The following is a 23,221-nucleotide window of genomic DNA, read 5'->3' on the forward strand; positions in this document are numbered from 1 at the left end:
TGGACAAATGCACATGGGTGCAAGCTTATCTTTAAAGTTTTTTCTTACTGTTCGGTAACTGTGCTTAGGCAAATGCTGATAACGTTGACAGATGGCTTTATCTGGACAGTTTCTTTGACAAATGATTTATTGTTAATATGCCTTATAAACAAGAGGTGCTCGTATCATCAATAACTATCGCCGCCAATGACTTACCCATCTAAATACAAACTAGTTTTGACGGAATCATTACCCTAACCAGTAACCATGAATCAAGACACTTTATTTCAGGCTAATTATATCGAATTCATCTATGAATGAAGTGAGACAATTTTTTTTTTACTTTTTTGAACATATATTTTTGCAAAGTTCCCATGTTTTGTCTATTGAAGTCTGGTTCGATCAGTTGCATTATTAGCAATCATGTAAACTAGGGTTTATCCATTAAAAAATCAAATGTTTCATATATGTGTTTCCAATCACACACCAGGCATCAATATCAAATCAAATAAAAACAGTCAAATCTTAACTATCAAGCCTAATTTTCACTTATCATGATTTACAGCGTACTTGATACAATTCCATGCTCTGTGATTGGCTAAGTAACGTGGAAGCAAAGTCTAAATCATGATAATATGTGGTAGAATTCATCTTATCCATATAAGTAAAACAGTGACAGAATTACGCTTGAACCAATCTTAGGTTACGAATGATTGTGACCGTACTGATAGAGCAGAGTCGTTCCAAACTCTTCATATGTCTGACCATCACTCCCACTGGTTACTGCCGACGAATAAAAAATATACGTTTTTGCGTAGCACGATTCATGTGAACAAGGAGAAAGGTTCCATGGGTCGCCCAAAATAGACACAAACAGATGACCGATTTAACGACGTTCTGGTCAGTTGGACATTTTTTGGGCACCGACTCCAGATTGTGGAGGACTGACGTCACGCTACGGAAGATTTGGTTCACCGCTCATGAATGGCAGTCGCCTTATCTTGTATTGCAGTCTACGCCGGCGACAGGTAAGGCTACGAATCCATTAATCAGGCTTTGAGTTCCGGAAACGATTGTGCGGCATTCCAGACATGAGCTGTTGTGTGGTAGGACCGGGGACAGCGGACGGTCGCCGAGGGTCGTGCGTGTCCCGTGGACCACGTGGACCACGTGGGCGCACGTCCCCTGTCTGACGGACCCCCGCCGGTATCGTGTCCCCCATCAGCCCCCCACGCCGACCCCGGGAGCCCGATCGGCCGGCCGACTGTGATCCCAGTCACGCCCAGGCGACTTCCGTAACCCATTGTCTTTCAATCAGAGGGGACCTTTTAAAGCGACATAATCTGGTGTGAAGCCGTGGTCTATGAGCTGTCTGCCCCATCACTAGAGGCCCTCCGCCCGCCGCCCGCCGCCCGCCCGGACAGACGGCCGACCGCTGCCGCCATCTTTGTTACCGGTGCGCCGCGTGTCGCTGAAACAGCTGACACTGACACCTCTGGTCTGACAACACGGCCTGACCTGACCTGACCACTCCAGGGACACCGCCTGAGCTACCGACGGGCACGACATGAACGCCGCCACCATTTCACCGTGAGGACGGACGCCTCCTCCCCCCCCCCGCCACCACCACCATCACCACATCAGTGTGACGTCACAGAGGCAGTGTGACGTCACACCCTGAGGCGAGCTGCCCACGTCACAACCGGTGTAAACAAACAGGTCTGCTGTCAAAGGCTGCCGAGTGACGGTGTTGGACGGCTTGGGAAACACGTAGGGGCAGCGGGGGAGTCGGGTACATGGTGATTGGTTAGTTACACGGGGAAGTGGGGCACACGGTGATTGGTTAGTTACCTGGGGGAATGGGGCACACGGTGATTGGTTAGTTACCTGGGGGGAATGGGGTACACGGCGATTGGTTAGTTGCAAGGGGGAGAGGGGTACACCCGCTACACCGTGATTGGTTACCACAGGGGAGTGGGGTACATGGCGATTGGCAGCCAACTCTTTTGGAATATGTGAAGAAATGGAGAGGGTGATTTAGGCGGCTTCCAATACGGGAGAGGAAGAGAGAAAAGAAGGGGAGAGGGTACTTGCATGCTGCGGTTGACTGGCACTGTCTGACAGCTATCGATGCATCCCATACAGGAAATTCCCAGAGATACAGCAAGCCAATACAGTTCAATGTTTGAGGAAATCAGATAGGGTGATCGACTGCTACGACAGCTTCAGCGCGTGTCAATAATAAACAAATGTTTATCGGCCTATATTGGATCATGTAGCAGTAGTAGCCCAACGGCAAAAGAAAGGGAGGAATGCGACTTATCTATCGATGTCCTTTTCACGATGCATTGGCGGTTTTGGGTCCAAACAGGCAACGGGTAGCATGGTAGAGTCTGAATATCTTGTATTGTAGGTATCAATGCTGACAAATTTCCTTACAAATGGTTAGAAGAGAAGAAGCAATCGAAAGCAGACACTTTCTTGTAAACTGTAAGGCCTCTTGAATGGGCTCATGTCTATATTAAAATGTGAAACGTTTTCAAAATCCCGCGGTAATCTGTGTCCAAGTTACCAGGGCATCCCATCCAAGAATCCTCACTTATAAAAACAGACTCCATTGGTCTGTGAAAGAAAACGAATTGCCTGAATTGTTCGAACATTGATGGGGCTACAATTGACCGTACCTATAATGCATATCCTACCTCATTGTGTTACGGGCGGCTGTGACCGCCCGTTGTGGCATGCCTGGCGCCGCCCGTGGCGCCTCCCCGGCTGGCCGCGCCCGGCGCCGCCCCTGCCGCGTGGCCCTCGGGCGGGGTCGAGGGCTGGCGCTGGCTGGGCGGTCGGCGGCCCGGGAGAGGCAGGGAGACCGTGGTTACGAGCGGTTGGCTCTGTGGTTCTTGTTTGGGCCTCTGCCGATAATACAGTAAAGCATCGAGTCTGAGTGTGTTCAGCTCCCGCAACATTTGGCGCGGTCGGTAGGACTGCAGAAGACGACAAAGGGTGAGTTCATTAATTTCATTTGATGATATTTATTGAAATTTAGTTCATGAATGTTGATTGTCGTAACTAGTCTGTGCTCGACAAAAAGCGGGCGGTTTGCTCGAAAATAGAACGCCGATATTTTCTGTTCTGAGGGGAACGTTAGGAATAAGGCGGTCCGCCTGGGTGCAGTTTTGAATAATTTGGTGAATTGTTTCCGCTGGCCATGGATTTCAACGACACTATTTTGGTATCGCGAACCCCTCGTTTTGCGGGTATAGAGACAGATGATTGGGAGCGGTGGATATCTCGTTTCGAGTCGTTAACGGTGGGACTCGGAGACGTTGAGCGAGTTAAGCGGCTGTTGCCTCTGCTGGATGGCGTCGCACTCGATTATGCGCATTCGCTGTATCAGGGTGACAGTTCGTACTCTGAGATAAAGTCAGGACTTGGGGTCCGGTTTGGTCGGTTAATCGAGCCCTTACAGGCGCAGGCCGAGCTGGGGCGCGCCTCCCAGTCGCCGGGGGAATCAGCTGAGAGCTTCGCTGACCGTATTAAGAGACTGGGGCGGGCTGCGTTCCCTCATTCTACCGGTCCGTCGGGGGAGGGAAAAGGTCCTGAGGAAACGTATGCAGAGAGGGCGTTCGTGATGAAAACCCTGACGAGTCGGTTCATATGTGGACTTCGGGATGAGTGGCTCCAGACGAAACTGTGCCACCGTAATCCTGAGTCACTGTCTGCGGCTGTAGCGGTGATCCGGGAGCTGCATAAACGCCAGGAGGTCGTCCAGGCGGTACGCGCTGCTAACCCATCGACGCATACAGGTACTGGGCCCCTTCCCCTGGGTGCTGTAGCGTCAGCTGTTCATGCAGAGGTAGGAGGTGGGTCGCAGCAGGATGCAAGGATAGCTCAGCTGCAGCAGGAGATCGGCCAGCTGCGGTCTTCGTTGGAGGCGTTCGCCGTTGCCAAGACGGACCACCTGCCTGAGGCTGTCAAATGTTACGGGTGTGGTGCCCCCGGCCATTTTCGGCGTGACTGCCCGGTGGTACGCCGTGGTCAGCCGAGAACTGGACCGAGAGCCACCAGGGTGAAATGTTTTTCGTGCGGGCAGGAGGGTCACATTCGGAGCAACTGTCAGTCGGCTGTACAAGCTGCCACCCCGCTCCAACCGTTTTGTTTATTCTGTGGCGAGGCTGGGCACTGGATGGCGGCATGCCATTCTCGCCTGCAGCAGGGGCCTCCAGCAATGGGTGGACGTCGGGGGCTGATGTCGAGGGAAGCCCTTCCATCTGATAAGCCGGCGGAAAACTAGGGGCAGCTGGCCCTGTGGGACAAGAGCCGGCTGCGTGTATCCAGTCCCGATTAACTGCAACAGCCATTCGAGTCCACTTGGGCAGCCTCGAAGTATGGGCGCTGGTCGATTCGGGTGCCGACTTTTCCATGGTCAGGGATGGGCTCCAGCAGCGGTTGAAAACGGAACTGGCTTGTCAGGCCACCACCCCGACGCGGTCCGCGAAGGGAGCTGGTGGTAGCCCCCTGAACATCGTTGAGGTGCTCCGTGATGTCCCTATCCAGGTGGAGGAGGAGTCGATTGTGTGTCCACGACTGGCTGTGGTGTCGGGGCTGGTCTATGACGTGATCCTTGGACGTGACTTCTGTTGCCAAAACAGAACTATCATTGACGATGAGAAGGGGGTGATCCGTATGAAAGGGATGACGATTCCACTTCCAACATACCCTGAGATCCGTCCCCCGCGGGCTAGAGTCATTCTTGGCGATGCAGTAACACTACCAGGTCGTTCGGTAACAACGGTAGCAGCAGTGGTGCAGCGACTTGATGGCCAGGGACCTTTTGTGACGTCAGCAGGCTCGGTAAGTGGGATGATGGAGCCAAGCCGCACGGCGGAGCGTGAGGATCTATTGATTCCACGGGCTGTGGTGGTGATCGCCTCCGATGGCACCATACCTATCCGGTTGACGAATGTCGGAGCGGAGGGCGTCCGTCTCTTGAAGGGCTCTGATGTCGGGACGTTCCTTGCGTTTGGGGGCGGTGAAGACGCCCTGTGTATTTTGTGTCCCGGGGCAGACTGTGCCGATTGCAATGTGGCGAGCTGTGGAGATGGAGGTAATCCATCTCATGATCCTGGAGAGGTGGAACCGGAGGTGCAGCGAGCCCTGTCACCAGAACTGACAGACTTGAGTGAGAGAGGTCGTAACAAACTACGGGGTTTATTTGAGACCTACAGTGACGTCTTCAGTAAAAGACCGGGAGACATTGGTCGTACAGGTGTGACAAAACACAGGATTGACACGGGGGATGCAGTCCCAGTCAAACAACGTCCACGACGGATACCCATGAAAGTCCGAGACCAGGTAGAGAAACAAAAAGAAAAGATGTTACAGGATGGTGTCATTGAGGAAAGCGAAAGTCCGTGGTGTTCGCCGGTCGTGTTGGTGCGCAAGAAAGACGGATCCTTCCGCTTCTGCGTCGACCTGAGGGCTGTGAACGCAGTGACGAAGGGCTTCGCCATGCCGCTCCCACGAATCGACGACTCGCTCGATACCCTGTCAAGGGCGAGGTGGTTTACCACGCTGGACATGGCCACAGGGTATTGGCAGGTTGAACTGGCGGCTGAAGATCGAGAGAAGACGGCATTTTCGACTGGAAAAGGCCTCCATCAGTTCAGAGTCATGGCAATGGGTCTCAAGAACGCCAGCGGCACTTTCCAGAAGATGATGGAACTGATTCTCGCAGGCCTTGACACCAAAAGCTGTTTGGTGTACTTGGATGACGTCATCTTGTTCAACAGGACCGAGGAAGAACATCTGGCTACCCTGCAGGAGGTACTCCTGAGGATTCAGCAAGCCGGGCTGAAGCTAAAGGCACAGAAATGTCGATTCGCACGCAAGGAGGTGACTTTCCTTGGACATCTCGTCTCCGAGGAAGGGATACGTCCAGATCCGCATAACGTGGACAAGGTCCTGGCCTGGCCGCAGCCGTCATCCGAGGAGGAGATGAAAAGCTTCTTAGGCCTGTGCGGGTACTACGCGCGGTTTATTCAGGGGTATGCCGCGATTACAAAGCCACTTAGGGACGCCGCAGTAGAGGAGGGACGAATCAGGTGGTCCGAACCGATGCGCATTGCATTCGAGCTGTTGAAGTCCACTCTGTCCTCGCCTCCCGTACTGGCTTTGCCAACAGGTGAAGGGACGTTCGTCCTGTATACAGACGCATGCAACTCTGCTGTGGGTGTGGTGCTGGCTGAACGCATTGGAGATGAGGAAAAGGTGATCGCCTATGAGAGTAAGGCACTCACAAAGCAGCAGACGAGATGGCCGACTTACGATAAGGAACTCTGGGCGATCGTTCATGGCATCAGACATTTCCGTCAGTACACTGTTGGTGCCAGATTTGAAGTGGTGACCGACCACAAGCCGCTGGCAAACATACCGACATCGATCGCAGCAGAGCGAGACGGCACAGGACGTCGTGGTCGATGGGCGATCGAGCTGAGTTCTTTCGACTTCAATGTTCGGATCCGCAGCGGTCTGGCCCACGGGAACGCTGATGCGCTGTCTCGCAGACCACCAGATATGGCGTCTGCGGTCCGATCTGGTCAAGCCCAAGGCCAGGGGTGGTGTCCCGGTCGCTCTGTCTCAGAGAGAGGTGATAGAACGGAGACGGTGGGGTCAGTAGCGGGCGGCTCGCCCGCGCCGACGGAAGGCGGTTCGCCTGAGTCGGTTGTGACTCTTGTAGCTCCAACTGCTGTATTCTCAAGGCTTACGCAGGAACCGGCTGCTGTATCAGTCGCTGTGTCACAATCAGTCCAAGAACGGACCCTCCCTCCAATCGCCCAGGCGCAAGCCAGTGACGCGACGCTGTCGGCTCTCCGAAGAGCACACGAGAGGAAGGAGAAGCCAAGGCCTGCAGCGTTCGCTGGGTGGGGAGTGCTGCGAAAACACTGGAGCAAGGTGCGCGTCATGAATGGAGTAATCGGCATTGCCTCGGGTCGACAGTTCCAGGCGGCGGTGCCTCAAACTGAACGGGCCGAGATCATCCGACTGGCGCATGATGATCCATCGAGCGGGCACATGGGTCGCAGACGGACCATCGCCCGGGTGAAGGCTCGATTCGTCTGGCCGGGGATGAATGAGGACATCCGGAGCTTCTGTGCCTCGTGCACGCCGTGTCAGCGGCGGTACAGACCGGCACCCAAAAGACGAGCACCGATGGTTACCGAGGTTACCTCACGACCCTTCCAGAGAATAGCCATGGACATCACGGAGATGCCTGTGTCGAGAAGAGGCAACCGATATGTGCTCGTGATCATGGATTACTTCTCAAAGTTCGTACGAATCTTCCCGATGCCGAATCAGAAGACAGAAACGGTGATGGAGGCACTCCTTCACTGGGTTCAGGAGCTTGGTGTTCCCGAGAGGCTTCACACAGATCAGGGCGCTCAATTCGAATCTCTGATGATGCGTGAGCTGTATCAGAGGCTCGGCATCCACAAGACTAGAACAACGCCTTATCATCCTGAGAGCGACGGGATGGTGGAGCGCTTCATGAGGACCCTGAAAGACATGGTGTCGAAATACATCGACAGCCAGGGCCTTGACTGGGACGAAAGTACCAGATCATACGCCATGGCCTACAATTCTTCCCTCCACGAAACCACCGGTCACACACCTTTCTACATGATCCATGGCTTTGAGCCTCGGTTGCCTTTGGATGTAATGTACGGAACCGATGAAGTCGCAATACCAGCTGAAACCTTCCTGAACAAACGGCTGAAGAACATGAAGCGGGTCTTCGCACAGGTGAGGAGAGCCTCCTCCCAATCAGCTGCTCGAATGGCGGTTCGCCATGACAGCAAACTCAATTTTACCGCGTACCCAACGGGCTTGAAGGTGTGGGTACGAGACCACACTGCCGCTGTGGGAGGAAAACCGAAGCTGGGTCTGCCGTTTAAAGGACCGGTGACCATCGTCGAGAGAAGAGGCACACCGGGGGAGGAAGTTACCTACCGGATACAGGACGTCCGCGGCAAGACACGCGTCGTGCACCACAACGACCTCAAGGAGTTCATCCCTCGTCGGACCGACTTGCGGCCAGTTCAGGATCCGAGTGGTCCAAATGGACGTGGTGAGGCCGTGGGGGTGGATCCCGTGAGCGACTGTGGTAACGAGCATGGCGTTCTGCTCGAGGTGCCGCTAATGCACTTACTCGGGAGAGCTGGCCCATCTGGTGATGTGGGCGTCGCTCAGAGGGGAATGTTGCCGCCAATGCCATACGTGACCAGATCAGGCCGAGTGTCGCGACCACCTGAAAGGTTCCAGGCGGGACTATGAGTGTGGTGGAGGTGGTGAAGGCTGTGATTGTGTATATAGTTGTAATGTAAATAGCGTGTCGTAAGTGTCGCATTGTTCAATGTATGATTGTTTCCGTGAGGGGGGAGGGGTGTTACGGGCGGCTGTGACCGCCCGTTGTGGCATGCCTGGCGCCGCCCGTGGCGCCTCCCCGGCTGGCCGCGCCCGGCGCCGCCCCTGCCGCGTGGCCCTCGGGCGGGGTCGAGGGCTGGCGCTGGCTGGGCGGTCGGCGGCCCGGGAGAGGCAGGGAGACCGTGGTTACGAGCGGTTGGCTCTGTGGTTCTTGTTTGGGCCTCTGCCGATAATACAGTAAAGCATCGAGTCTGAGTGTGTTCAGCTCCCGCAACAATTGAACAGAGATGGAAGTGAGTAAAAATGGACTCAGTTTTATAGAATGTCGCCGGCTTGAGGGGCAAATGTAAGTAAAATAAAGACGTAGGACATAGACGTAAGGGTGGGTTTATGCTGAGGATCCACGCCTCCTCACCAGGACACGACCTTGGACCAGCAGAGAGAGAGAGAGAGAGACCCTTTTCGACTGCGTCGCTCGGTGTCCACCTGTTCTGTCCACTTATTCACCCGGACCTGAGGAGTTCGGTCCGACCGGTAATAGCGTCCGAGTAATTAGACTGGCAGCGGCGGCGCCCGACCATCACTCAGAGGCCGCGACTCGAGACCCCTGTGCCCCCTCCCCTGCACCCCCTTCCCCCCAGTAACGGTCACCAGTGTCACCAGACCAGCCTTCATTAGAGGCGCGCGGCTATTTTCGGCGGCACCGCTGAGACGCACCGCCAGCGACGGCGCCGGGCTGCGGTGACGATCGGCCGCCCTGTCCACCCGTGATGGGCTCACCCTAATTGAGGGGATCACAGGAATCGGCGCCGGGGTCAGTGTCGCCGCCGACCGCCCGTGGAGCCGCGTGGACGGCGCGGAGCTGATACCAAGTGTCGTTCCTTGTCGCCGAGTGTCACCAAGTGTTGCCGAACGTCCCAGAGTTTTCAGAGTAGGTACTTACGTACCCATATGAAGCCCATCGGCAAAGCCGCAGACACCAAGTTTATGTACCAAGTTGAAAAATAGAATTATATGTATAGGTGCATAACAATAATGAAAAAAGTATGTGAGTACATACCTACCCGTAACCAGGTATATTACTCAGCGCGCGACACACGCAGCTACATAATCACAACTTTTCGAATCTCGGCCCACTCCGTGCGGCCGTCCGACCTTGACACCGGCTCGGGTCGGTCACGTGATCAGCGCCTCGCCTCGGGCGCCGCGGACCACGCGACGGTCCGGCACGAGCGGTGAGTCGAGGGGATGGAGTCCGCTGCACCCGCTGGTAAAAAAGCCCATCCAGTATCCACTCTGATACATCAAATAAGCCGCCTTAGGATAATTACAGAATTAGCTTTGCATCAGTCGAAGAAATATCGGACGTGCCTCATTTATCCTCAATAACAGCTCAATTTCTTAGTGCAATGGCGGTTAACCTCCGAAAGAATCTGATAGGCTGATAAAGATGTATCGATTATCGATAGCTATTACAGGAATTTACACAATCCTCCATTTATTAGTACTTCGGCTTTCAATAGCGTTGCCTGTATAAATGGAGAATAGCATTATCTGTGTCCGATTAAGTCGCGCGGAAGGTCGTGTGACTTGTTTAACAGCCCAACTTCTGGGAACACGACCATTGCAACCGAACGGCACATGCCAGGCTTCGAATCGCGAGATCATTAATCTATGTAGCTATCCACCTAAAAGCTGATCTATGCAGTAAACACTAGGCATGCGGTATGTTAGTGAGGTCTCAATTAGACCTGCTAATTTGTGGTAATGTCAGCATTGTATGCTAATTGAGAAAAAGCGAATGCCTTGTGATTGAATTCAAAAGGCACTCATGGAATACAGTAAAGTTGCACATCGCAAAGACCCGTCCTAGCGTTGATGCACATAGCTAACGATGTGACGTTGCTCTTTTACCCCGCCTACGCCTTGAATCCCGATAACGATGAGAGTGCGGGAAATTGAATTCAGGGAAATTAACTTCGCCACATGTATCTTCTACCCGGTTTGTTTTGGCTTCGATACACGGCCAATTTGTTTGACCATCGCGTATTTATGCACTGCAGCACCCATTAACCTACAGATAATGCAGAAAATGTCACGGGCATGCGACTATAACTGAAGATCCACTGATGTTGCGCTATTCCATAGCACCGTCACAGCCCACAGCACGTTCGTTAATGCCCAGTTGGGTAGGCATGTAAGCAGTAAGCACTGGTGAATCCAGAAAGGTGTCTTGGACGCTGCGTGGGTTACCCAAAAATAGCTTCTTCATATTCTAAAAAAAAAACTCATCGGATTTCGAATTAAATACTCACTGCTGTGCATGTTAAAACGGCCTTTGCCACATAAAAGTTGTTTAGTTTTCGTTTTATTCTCGAAAAAAGCATTTTTTGTCAATTTCTGGCGCCACGGGGAGGACATTTCCCCTAATGCCCCCCCCCCCCCGGATCTGCCAGTGTATGTAGGTGTTGCAGCGGCTCTTATAAGTCGCTCATCTTAGCAGTTAGCATGAATTATTTATTCGAGGAAGCCGGTGACATTTTGTTTTCAGGCAAATATCAACATCGATGAAAGTTTTTCAAAAAGGCTAAACGCTTGGACGGATTGACAAAAAAAGGAGTAGTTTTGCTACCTTTTTACTTTGAGGATGTTTCTAGTAATTGTCAGAGGAATGTGTGTGGCCGCCGATCATGTGAAGACGTGATGCAATGCGCACATATGCCTGGTTATAACTATATGTAGTCTGTACTTGTTTGTCATTTTTAAATGGACGCAATTACTTATTGTATAGATGGCTGCATGCCTATTGACAATGACTCTCAACAGGCCTCTGAAGTCCTGTTCTTCCCTGAATGGTATGCTTAGTGCAATGATTAATGGCCGTTATTATGATAAATTTAATGAGAAATAATTCACCGGGATACAATAGTACTGCTGGTGTTGTTGTAAATGTAATGCTATCCCTAAACATACCTACTCCATGCAGTGGCGCAGCCAGGGGGGGTGAAAGGGGTGAGATCTCACCCCCGTCTCTAATCCTAGGGGCCCACCGTCGATTCGAACTGTAACGTTATGCAGCCTGCCAATTTTTTTATCACTAATGTCAGGTCCGTCATAGGACTGAAAAACAGTTTTCAGGCCTGATAGCCCCCCCCCCCTTTAGGATTTATAGTCCCATTTTATGATTTAAGGGGGTACATCCAAGGCCCGATTGAACTAGTCCAAGGCCTAGGAGAGCCCGTTCCGTGGCATGAGAGGGCCATTTCAGGTCTGAAAGGGCCCATTTCAGGTCTGTGAGGGCCCATTTCAGGCCTGAAGGGGTCCAGTTGAAGCTTGAGAGGGCCCATTTCAGGCCCTAGAGGGCCTGTTTGAGGCTTGAGAGGGGCCCATTTCAGGCCTGAGAGGGCCCATTTGATGCCTGTGAGGGCTCATTTTAGGCCTGAAGGGGTCCATTTCAGGCCCTAGAGGGCATGTTTGAGGCCTGATAGGGCCCACTTCAGGCCTGGGAGGGGCCATTTCAGGCCTGAGAGGGGCCCATTTCAGGCCTGAGGGGGCCCATTTCAAGCTTGAGAGGGCCCATTTCAAGCTTGAGAGGGCCCATTTCATGCCTTAGAGGGCCTGTTTGAGGCCAGAGAGGGCCCGTTTGAGGCCAGAGAGGGCCCGTTTGAGGCCAGAGAGGGTCCGTTTGAGGCCTGAGAGGGCCCATTTCAGGCATAAGAGGCACTATTTCAGACCTGAGAGGGCCCAGTTACGGTATGAGGGGGCCCTTTTTCGACATGATAGGGACCATTTCCGGGCTGAGGGGGCCCATTTCAGGTCTGAGAGGGCCTATTTTAGGTCTGAGAGGGCTAATGTCAGGCCTGAGAGGGCCTATTTCAGGCCCTTGAGGTCCTATTTGAGGCCTGAGAGGGGCCCATTTCAGGTCTGACAGGGCTAATGTCAGGCCTGAGAGGGCCCATTTCAGGCCCTAGAGGACCTGTTTGAGGCCTGAGAGGGGCCCATTTCAGGCCTGAGTGGGCCCAGTTCAGGCCTGAGAAGACTCATCCCAGGAGAAAGAATCATCCTATGTGTGGCAGGGTCCGTACTCCGTGCCTGGTCTGGGTCTGAGAGGGCCTATCCCAATCCTGATTGAGCCGATATCATGTTTGATATAGGTAAACTCACCACATGTATATTGATGGCCCAGTTCATGTCTAATGGGCCCATCTCAAGACTCAGAGATTGTATGCTTCAGGAAGCCTACCCCAAGCGTGAGGGGGCCCGTAGAGGTTTTTGAGGCTCATGGAGGTCCCGCAGTACGATATGTCAGCCTCTGAGAAAGCCATGCAGGGCCCTTAAGATGCCAAGCCGACATCTGAAAATTCCTCTTCTCTTCAGGCCTGTGCCTGCCTCACCGTCCGGTCCCACCCTGACGTCTAGGGGTTTGACTCCTAGGTATTCATTAGGACTCCACACCGGTCCATGATGGCTCCAAACTGACACCTGAGGCTCCTGCACCGGCTTTTGAGGGGCCCATCGACCTCTGATAGCCACCACGCAGGTCTCAAAAGACCATGTCGAATGTTGATATCTAAACCCCTAAGTCATGGAATGCCTGTGCTCTATGCAGATTCTTGAGGGCTTTACGTGGGCTTGTAAACATCCCGAACTGGCTCTAGCATAGCTCGACCGCGCCCCGCAGAGCAGGGCCCCAGGCTTTCCAGTTTTACGTCCCTGAAGGGTGTTTGAATATTCCCTTCTAACCTGACTCCAGGGTCACGTAGCGACAAGTGCGGCGGTAGGCGGCTTTCTAAAGAGCGTCGAAAATCATGGAGAAATTACTTCAGTCATGTTGCAGTTCAGACCAAAGCCCACGTCATCATGTTCATCGAAGGAAAAGTTTCGCCTATTTCGACACTCGAGGACATAAAAAGCTACATATAGCGCGCTGAAAGTGGGTTCGATAGCTCTCTAACGCGTGCAATCAGCCAAGGGGGGGGGGGGGGGGGCGTATCGGCCAAACCCGATCATAATTTAAGAAGGCTAGAAAGACGGGAAAAGCAACAGATAGCTGTAGGATGCTTCAGAATCGTAGAGGTCATTTTTCGATAAGGTCATCACTGAGGTCATTGAAGATGAAATTATGATAAAATTATGATAAACACAAAGACAAGATTACGACGAAAAAATTCTTGTTTTTATATTTTCACAAATAACCGTATAACTCGTGAACCAAAGAGCTAGAGCTTCGCGGAACAATTCATTCGATAGGCCTTTCAAAACGTTTTCGCTAATCGCTTTTAAGATTTGACCTCAAGGCTCAATGCCTCATGTCAATGGTTTGGCAACAGAGCAGAGGGCAAAACAATCTAAATAGTCGCATTTTACCAAAATAGTTTTGCTACGAATTTTGCAAGAACTTTGGTGAGAAAAATTATGAGACATTTACTTTGTCATCATTCTCTCGTTAACATGCATCGAATGTTAACACCTATAATTTCACATAAAAAGTTCAACTTCAAAATGTGACCGCAGATCAAGGTCATGGAAAAATTGATGTTGAGCTTTTTTAAAAGCTTTTTGACCTAGCCCGACCATTTGAGTGGCCGCTGGCTATCAATTGCACGCTGTCCATCAAATATGGGCAGAATGGTCGTGTTTCTGTAAATATGCTGTTGTTTTTTACATGCCTCTTCAGATCAAGAGATATTTGTCCTTTTACCCGATTTGGCTGGTAATGATCAGGACAATGATCTGAACTTTCGTTGTTGGTAAGGGGCCCCCATTAGGTTGAGGGGGGCCCACTTTGCTGGGGGGCCCATCGCGAACGTCTCTCACCCCCGTCGCCAGAGTTCTGGCTGCGCCACTGACTCCATGGGCTCTACCAGGCCATTTGCCAGGAGTAAATTATTACTATTCTAACTTCAATTGCCGTTTCATTGCTGTTTTGGTGCATTTGATCTACATATACGGTAATATACATTTACATATCAGTCCCTATAGGCTAGCACTGGTCTTTAACCCTCGCGGGTCCGGGAGGATTTTGCCCCTCTTCCCTGGAGAATATTAGCGATAGCTCACAAACGCTTAGGGATAGGAAAGAAAAACTTTTCAGTGCCTTTTCCCCACCAACTTGACATCTTCTGGAGTAAACAAATTGGAACTAGCCCCCATGAGGTCACAGGGTCGATTTTTCTGGACCCCTGCACGGCAAACTTCGGCGTCACTTCAAATAGCTGCCAAAAATAGCGCTTTAGAGATAAAGAATAGATAAATTACGAGGACGACTGTGTATCATTTGACCTTGGTAAAAATGAAAAATGGTGACGGTCAGAGATCAGGTTAACGACCCCGAGCTGGGTTTTAGTTGTTGTTGTTGTTGTTTTTCAAATAACTTCAACAAAATGCAGCCATGGCAGTGGCACCAACTCATTCATCTTCTCAAGCAATCTTGTCAACTCATCTTGTCATCTTGTCTCGTCGAATGATTTTTTTTTTTTGGCAAAGGTCAAGTTTTTTGTTGAACTCACATGATGCTGGGTCATTGGGTGCTTTAGAATCGTCACGTTAAGACATTTCGTTTGGCACCGCTTATGGTTCCGTAGTTCCCTTATTTACGGAGTTAGACAAGGGGGCGAAAAAGGCCCCCGGCTGCAGTGGTTGGGATTTTCTCCGCCCCCTTTATCCCCCTCGACAGAAGTTTATTCCCCAGCTTTTTCCCCGGGCCCGGCTGAGTTCGGTTCAAAATGGTCGAAACTGTTACTAAAATCTCCAGCATATGTATAACTATGTAGTTGTGTACGTGTATAGATAAATTGGAGCTATTCAAGAGTACCTAATATTATTAAGTGCTCGAGCGAGGAACATATTGAATATGATTAGACATAGACCACTATATACCACTATATATGGATTAGATTAATAAAAGATGGATATCAAAAATGTAAAAACCAAATAACATATTTTAAAAACGGTAAGCTTTCGGCCACTGGCCTTTATCAAACCAAAGTGATAACAATGTTGACAACGTGATAACAATGTTGAAAACCAATAATAACAAGGTGATAACATTGTTATCACCAGTAAAACGCCTTTTGGGCGAAGAACGAGCGAGCGAGATAGTGAGCCCTGCACGTGCGGAAGGGCGAGAGGGTACTTCCAGCAGGCTTTGCAAAGCACCCTTCTAACCGGTCACTAGCGGTGTGCCAAATTTGAACGCAATCGGCCCAGCCGTTCCTTAGATCTGGAAGCGGCATTCTGCACGTGCGCACGTGCAAACGGGGTCCAAAATGACTTTTGCACGGCACCCTACTAACCGGTCCCCAACCGTGTACCAAATTTGAGCGCAATCGGCCCAGCCGTTCTCGAGATATGGAAACGCCCCCTGCACGTGCGCACGTGCAGTAGCACCCTAACCGCAACACATGGGAATGCATTGCCTGGTGGGTGCCTACCTGTATGCCAAGTTTCAGCGAAATCGCCCCAGTAATTACCGAGTTACTGAAATGGGAACAAATTTGGCACCTCTTCTTTTTGTATTTTGCACGTGCAGTGCGGGGTCACTCACATAGATGAAGAGTATCCGCCCTTTGGTAGAAGGTGATAACATTGTTATCACGTTGGTTTGATCAAGGCCAGTGGCCGAAAGCTCACCGTCTGTATATTATTTGTTTTTTTACATTTTTGATGTCGAGGAAAAGGTCAACTTCTTTTATTCATCTCATTCTATCTCACCCAATTTTATTCTAAGTGTAAGCAATGCAGCATATTATTAGACTTTTGAAGTTCCTTTCAGAAGGTGCCAGCTGAATTCTGAAGGATGGCGGCATCCTACCCTGCCAACCCATTTTTCTGCTCTCGGAAAGGGAGGTCACTCACCACTGACCTGACCTGAAGGCTCAGCTCGACAAGCACAGCGGGGGGGGGGGAGGGGCACAGAACACGGGGAAAGTGTGACCGGAACTTGCCGTGGTAGATCAACATTCACTGAATGAATCCGGGCTGAAGCTGCAGGACACATTTGCTGTTTTGATGGACACTATTTTATCAGACTAAGTGTGCAATCGGACAGCAAGGATGCTTAAGAAGGGATGATTATTTGACTTTGGACGTCCGGAGTCTTTACCAAAGTCTAAAGATTTAAGGTCCCTCGTCAGGGAAGACTTTGAGCGATTATTTTAAAACACGACAGACTATGGTTTCTGCTGACCGGTATCTACTCAGATGACATTTCAACTCTGTCCTTTATACGGTAAATACGTGCATTAATTTCAACGTGTCCGAATCATAAAAGTACGCTCTTTAAAACCGTATTCAACCATGTTCGGAGAGGTTCATATAGACCATGACCGACCCGTAATGGCGCCGTCCCAAACTGCCACTTTATTTCTATGGCTGGCTCGCTGCGACACATTGCATGAGGTGATACACTTTTAATCTATTCTAATTACCACCGTGTAACACCATGCAGCGTCCATTTGAGACAAATTGGCTCGTCCATGATGCTAATCGGATCCACCGGGTCTATTTGCCACGAGCCAATATGAGGACTGCACACGCTAACGACCATCGGTGGCGCACGGCCTGGTCGGTCGCTGTGGGCGGCGGACCCTGGCTGGGTGGGTGACCACTCCTCGCTGGCTGCAGGGTGTGGACGGTTGGCAAGTACGGCTGACCGGTGGCAGTGGTCGCCAAGCAGGGCTGGGAAGCGGCTGTGGACTCACAGCCTGGCTGGGTGACCTCTGTGGATCACACAGCCCCGCTGGGTGGACTAAACACTGTGAAAGTATAGGCCGGGCCGGGCGGTCTACCGCTTACTATGAACGGTAAGTTAGGTGCGACAGCTCCAAGCCACCTTAAGACGGCGTGACGTGTCATGACAACCGACATCGCTTCAGCTCTGGCGAATACCGAAAGTGACAGCGGGCTTACATTGCAATGGGGAGACATAAACACCAGCCAACCGACGACGTCTGTGAGATTGGCTGAGGGTCCGAGCGGCGGACCGTGCTGTGGAAAAGGGACAGCATCAGACCTCGGCGAACCACATATGGACCATGATGGACCACGTGGGAGAGCAGAGCAAAGTGGACCAATTGGCACAACCTTGCTCACGGACTACGGTAGACCAAGCAGTGCTTACAGACGATGACCAAACGCGGTCAGATTAGGGTGGCTGATCGGTCTGGCCGTTTGTGTGTTGGTCGGTCATTCGGTCCGTCGGTCATTTGGTCGGTTCGTCGGTCGGTCAGTTTGTCCTCCGGTCGATTCTCTGACCGTCGGTCAGTCCAGCTCATCATGGTATTCGGTTAAGATCGGTTCGTCGGTCCGATTATCTGTTCGTCGGTGTGTCGGTCCGTCCTCAGGTCGGTTAGCGGGTGGCCTGCAGCGCCGACTGCCCGTCGTCGCTCGGTTAGCGGGTGGTCAGCCCAGCGGGTGGTCGAACACTCCTCCCCTCTCCGTGTGTGGACAGCTGTCGGCGTCGACGCCGACACCGACGCAGATGGGGGCTCTAATGAGAGGTGACGACGCGTCGACATGTGCGAGATCATCCATCGTCGACGACGACGGGCGACACCGGCACGCGGTCAGCGGCGGCGCGGCAATTAGGGCTGATTTGCCGCCGTCGAGCAGCTGTGGAGACGCCCCCTTCCCCTCCCCATCGGCTCCCGCTCCCCTGAGGAGGAGGGGACGGGGAGAGAGTCAACACGATGCTCCTTCGGTGTCCTCAGCTGATCCGACAACGGGAAGGGGTGAGGGAACAGGGTGGGGATGGCGCACGTTTGAAACGTGTCTTCTTCCGGCTGATTGCTGCTATTGCTTTTTTTTCGATTAATTATATTGTTCTAAAACCAAGCGATATGAACGGACCACACCTTACACACTTGTAGAATGTCCCTTCCTCGCTTATAGATTCATATTATCTCTGGCTTGCCATATTTTTGTTCATCGCTTGTATCTATTGTCATATATTATAGCTATAAGAGGCCTATACCACACATTGTGGTCGCACATACCACACATATTAAGTCGTCTAAAAAACGCCTTCTTTCGTACCATTCGCCGGCTGTCTATGGGGTCGATTCGTCCTCGCCACCAGCTGTGTGAAGGGAGAAGACCGTCCGACCTCGACTAGGAATCTCCAGGAACGCAGGCAGCGGCCAGCCGTTTTACGAGTCCCCTCACATGCCCAGCGATATTGTTTTCCAGGCCGTAAAACTTCTTTTGTTCCGAGCTGGCCCAAGTCCTTAAAACTGTCCAACCGGGCGATAGATTGCCGCATGGTGTTGTCCAAAGCAGGTAAATGAGGTGATTTAGTCCACGGATACTATTTAACCCTTTACGGCGGTTTAATGAACCTGGGCGATGGAGTGTCGGCCGCCGGCTGGGGAGCCACAAGGCCGGTCCGTGCCCGAGTGAGACGTATCTGTCCGCCCGACAGCCGGTCACGGGACTGAGGAGACGGCCGGAGTGCCGCCATAAAACACCGGCACCAGCTGCCCGACTCGGCCGCGGGAACCATTCCTGTGGTTTGCTCGAGAAGCCGAACTAATTTAGAGCGTTTTAATAGTGGGTTTCAGATGCCTCTGCAAATTAGTTTCTACACGTTTTTGGAGAAAGATGCCAACAACGGCGTGATGGGGTCCTTACCGTCGCAGCTGTTCTAGGCTTTCAATTTTTATTCATTATCTTCTATCAAGCTTTTCTTCGTCAAATTTCCAATTCACAAGCTGAAAATGTATGAGTAGGCAGACTGCCTCGCGATAAAAAATTAAAAGATTAAAAAGCGTAATGATTACCTATTTGCTGCGCGGCTAAAAAGGGGTCGGTTATAGCTAAATCGTGCCAATCATTGTAGGAATAAATGAAATATGTACTTAGGAGGCCTACCGTTTACGCACTTCGTAGGTAGGAATGACATCCTACATACGAGGGGGTACCCAAAAGAAACGGGAATTGTTTCATATCTGTTTATTCACTGATCCCTACACATCGTCACTCATGTCATTCTTGAAGTACTCTCCCTGCGAGACAATGCACCTATGCAGACGCGTTTTCCAGCTCTCAAAGCAGCTCTGGAACTCTTGCAAGGTGATGCCTTGCAGAGCCATCGTCGTTTTTGCTTTTACTTATCAAAGTCGTCGAAATGGTTTCCCTTGAGGTCTTTTTCATTCTGGGGACCAGGAAAAGGTCACAGGGTGCCAAATCCGGTGAATAGGGAGGGTGGATCCGTGAGGCAGTGGCGCAGCCAGAACTCTGGCGACGGGGGTGAGAGACGTTCGCGATGGGCCCCCCCAGCAAAGTGGGCCCCCCTCAACCTAATGGGGGCCCCTTACCAACAACGAAAGTTCAGATCATTGTCCTGATCATTACCAGCCAAATCGGGTAAAAGGACAAATATCTCTTGATCTGAAGAGGCATGTAAAAAACAACAGCATATTTACAGAAACACGACCATTCTGCCCATATTTGATGGACAGCGTGCAATTGATAGCCAGCGGCCACTCAAATGGTCGGGCTAGGTCAAAAAGCTTTTAAAAAAGCTCAACATCAATTTTTCCATGACCTTGATCTGCGGTCACATTTTGAAGTTGAACTTTTATGTGAAATTATAGGTGTTAACATTCGATGCATGTTAACGAGAGAATGATGACAAAGTAAATGTCTCATAATTTTTCTCACCAAAGTTCTTGCAAAATTCGTAGCAAAACTATTTTGGTAAAATGCGACTATTTAGATTGTTTTGCCCTCTGCTCTGTTGCCAAACCATTGACATGAGGCATTGAGCCTTGAGGTCAAATCTTAAAAGCGATTAGCGAAAACGTTTTGAAAGGCCTATCGAATGAATTGTTCCGCGAAGCTCTAGCTCTTTGGTTCACGAGTTATACGGTTATTTGTGAAAATATAAAAACAAGAATTTTTTCGTCGTAATCTTGTCTTTGTGTTTATCATAATTTTATCATAATTTCATCTTCAATGACCTCAGTGATGACCTTATCGAAAAATGACCTCTACGATTCTGAAGCATCCTACAGCTATCTGTTGCTTTTCCCGTCTTTCTAGCCTTCTTAAATTATGATCGGGTTTGGCCGATACGCCCCCCCCCCCTTGGCTGATTGCACGCGTTAGAGAGCTATCGAACCCACTTTCAGCGCGCTATATGTAGCTTTTTATGTCCTCGAGTGTCGAAATAGGCGAAACTTTTCCTTCGATGAACATGATGACGTGGGCTTTGGTCTGAACTGCAACATGACTGAAGTAATTTCTCCATGATTTTCGACGCTCTTTAGAAAGCCGCCTACCGCCGCACTTGTCGCTACGTGACCCTGGAGTCAGGTTAGAAGGGAATATTCAAACCCCTTCAGGGACGTAAAACTGGAAAGCCTGGGGCCCTGCTCTGCGGGGCGCGGTCGAGCTATGCTAGAGCCAGTTCGGGATGTTTACAAGCCCACGTAAAGCCCTCAAGAATCTGCATAGAGCACAGGCATTCCATGACTTAGGGGTTTAGATATCAACATTCGACATGGTCTTTTAGACCTGCGTGGTGGCTATCAGAGGTCGATGGGCCCCTCAAAAGCCGGTGCAGGAGCCTCAGGTGTCAGTTTGGAGCCATCATGGACCGGTGTGGAGTCCTAATGAATACCTAGGAGTCAAACCCCTAGACGTCAGGGTGGGACCGGACGGTGAGGCAGGCACAGGCCTGAAGAGAAGAGGAATTTTCAGATGTCGGCTTGGCATCTTAAGGGCCCTGCATGGCTTTCTCAGAGGCTGACATATCGTACTGCGGGACCTCCATGAGCCTCAAAAACCTCTACGGGCCCCCTCACGCTTGGGGTAGGCTTCCTGAAGCATACAATCTCTGAGTCTTGAGATGGGCCCATTAGACATGAACTGGGCCATCAATATACATGTGGTGAGTTTACCTATATCAAACATGATATCGGCTCAATCAGGATTGGGATAGGCCCTCTCAGACCCAGACCAGGCACGGAGTACGGACCCTGCCACACATAGGATGATTCTTTCTCCTGGGATGAGTCTTCTCAGGCCTGAACTGGGCCCACTCAGGCCTGAAATGGGCCCCTCTCAGGCCTCAAACAGGTCCTCTAGGGCCTGAAATGGGCCCTCTCAGGCCTGACATTAGCCCTGTCAGACCTGAAATGGGCCCCTCTCAGGCCTCAAATAGGACCTCAAGGGCCTGAAATAGGCCCTCTCAGGCCTGACATTAGCCCCTCAGACCTAAAATAGGCCCTCTCAGACCTGAAATGGGCCCCCTCAGCCCGGAAATGGTCCCTATCATGTCGAAAAAGGGCCCCCTCATACCGTAACTGGGCCCTCTCAGGTCTGAAATAGTGCCTCTTATGCCTGAAATGGGCCCTCTCAGGCCTCAAACGGACCCTCTCTGGCCTCAAACGGGCCCTCTCTGGCCTCAAACGGGCCCTCTCTGGCCTCAAACAGGCCCTCTAAGGCATGAAATGGGCCCTCTCAAGCTTGAAATGGGCCCTCTCAAGCTTGAAATGGGCCCCCTCAGGCCTGAAATGGGCCCCTCTCAGGCCTGAAATGGCCCCTCCCAGGCCTGAAGTGGGCCCTATCAGGCCTCAAACATGCCCTCTAGGGCCTGAAATGGACCCCTTCAGGCCTAAAATGAGCCCTCACAGGCATCAAATGGGCCCTCTCAGGCCTGAAATGGGCCCCTCTCAAGCCTCAAACAGGCCCTCTAGGGCCTGAAATGGGCCCTCTCAAGCTTCAACTGGACCCCTTCAGGCCTGAAATGGGCCCTCACAGACCTGAAATGGGCCCTTTCAGACCTGAAATGGCCCTCTCATGCCACGGAACGGGCTCTCCTAGGCCTTGGACTAGTTCAATCGGGCCTTGGATGTACCCCCTTAAATCATAAAATGGGACTATAAATCCTAAAGGGGGGGGGGCTATCAGGCCTGAAAACTGTTTTTCAGTCCTATGACGGACCTGACATTAGTGATAAAAAATTGGCAGGCTGCATAACGTTACAGTTCGAATCGACGGTGGGCCCCTAGGATTAGAGACGGGGGTGAGATCTCACCCTTTCACCCCCCCTGGCTGCGCCACTGCCGTGAGGTCATGCATTTTTGTCCAAATTGTCTGACACTCAAGGCGGTGTGCGCTGGCACTCTGCCGCGATGAAATCACCACTCCCCGCTTCGCCACCTGTCGGGAGTTTTCGTCTCACCGTGTTTCACACACGCCGCAGAACGTCCTAGTAAAACGCCTGATTGACAGTTTGACCAGGGAGGAACAATTTCCTTTTGCACACTTCCCTTTGCATCGAAAAAACAAATCAGCATTGTCTTGACATTTGACTTCACTTGGCAAGCTTTTTGGGGCGCTTTTGGGATAACATTTGACCACTTTCGAGGTGGGAAAATCATTCATAAACCCGTGTCATGCTCACGGCAGCATATTTGTATGCTACTTGAAGCATTGGAACCGTTTCAGTCGCGGACTTCCCCAGCAGGAAACAAAATTTCACAGATGCGCGTTGTTGCTCAGTTCCGCTATGCATAAAAAAACGACGGATCGGGCGGGAGTGCTTCAATAAATACGTGCGCCACGCGGCCGCGCCTCTTTATTTCGTCACCTCACGGTGCAAACTAAGTCCCAGGGGCCAGACTGGTTTGCCCCTAGAAGGGCAATGCCGAGCTACAACTGGCTTGGCCTACAGAGAACGATTCCCGTTACTTTTGGGTACCCCCTCGTACATACAGTCAGACCATTATTCGCCTTGGTCAGTGCTTCTTGAAATTCGTCTTCGCCTTGAACGAAGTTTGCTGTACTATCGAGCGACACGTATCAAAACGGA

General features: G+C 51.4%; 1 long non-coding RNA gene across 1 annotated transcript in view; it reads right to left on the minus strand.

The window, feature by feature from the left end:
* Positions 1 to 9,517, minus strand: part of LOC122369572 — a 50,013-nt gene extending 40,496 nt beyond the window's left edge. Inside the window, exon 1 of the long non-coding RNA XR_006254427.1 lies at positions 9,468 to 9,517. This is a non-coding gene — a long non-coding RNA (uncharacterized LOC122369572). The remainder of the gene's footprint in view (positions 1 to 9,467) is intronic.
* Positions 9,518 to 23,221: the final 13,704 nt, after the last annotated feature.

This window comes from Amphibalanus amphitrite, unplaced genomic scaffold, assembly GCF_019059575.1.
Source record: "Amphibalanus amphitrite isolate SeventyFive unplaced genomic scaffold, NRLGWU_Aamphi_draft 001050F_arrow, whole genome shotgun sequence".
NCBI classification, from domain to species: domain Eukaryota; kingdom Metazoa; phylum Arthropoda; class Thecostraca; order Balanomorpha; family Balanidae; genus Amphibalanus; species Amphibalanus amphitrite.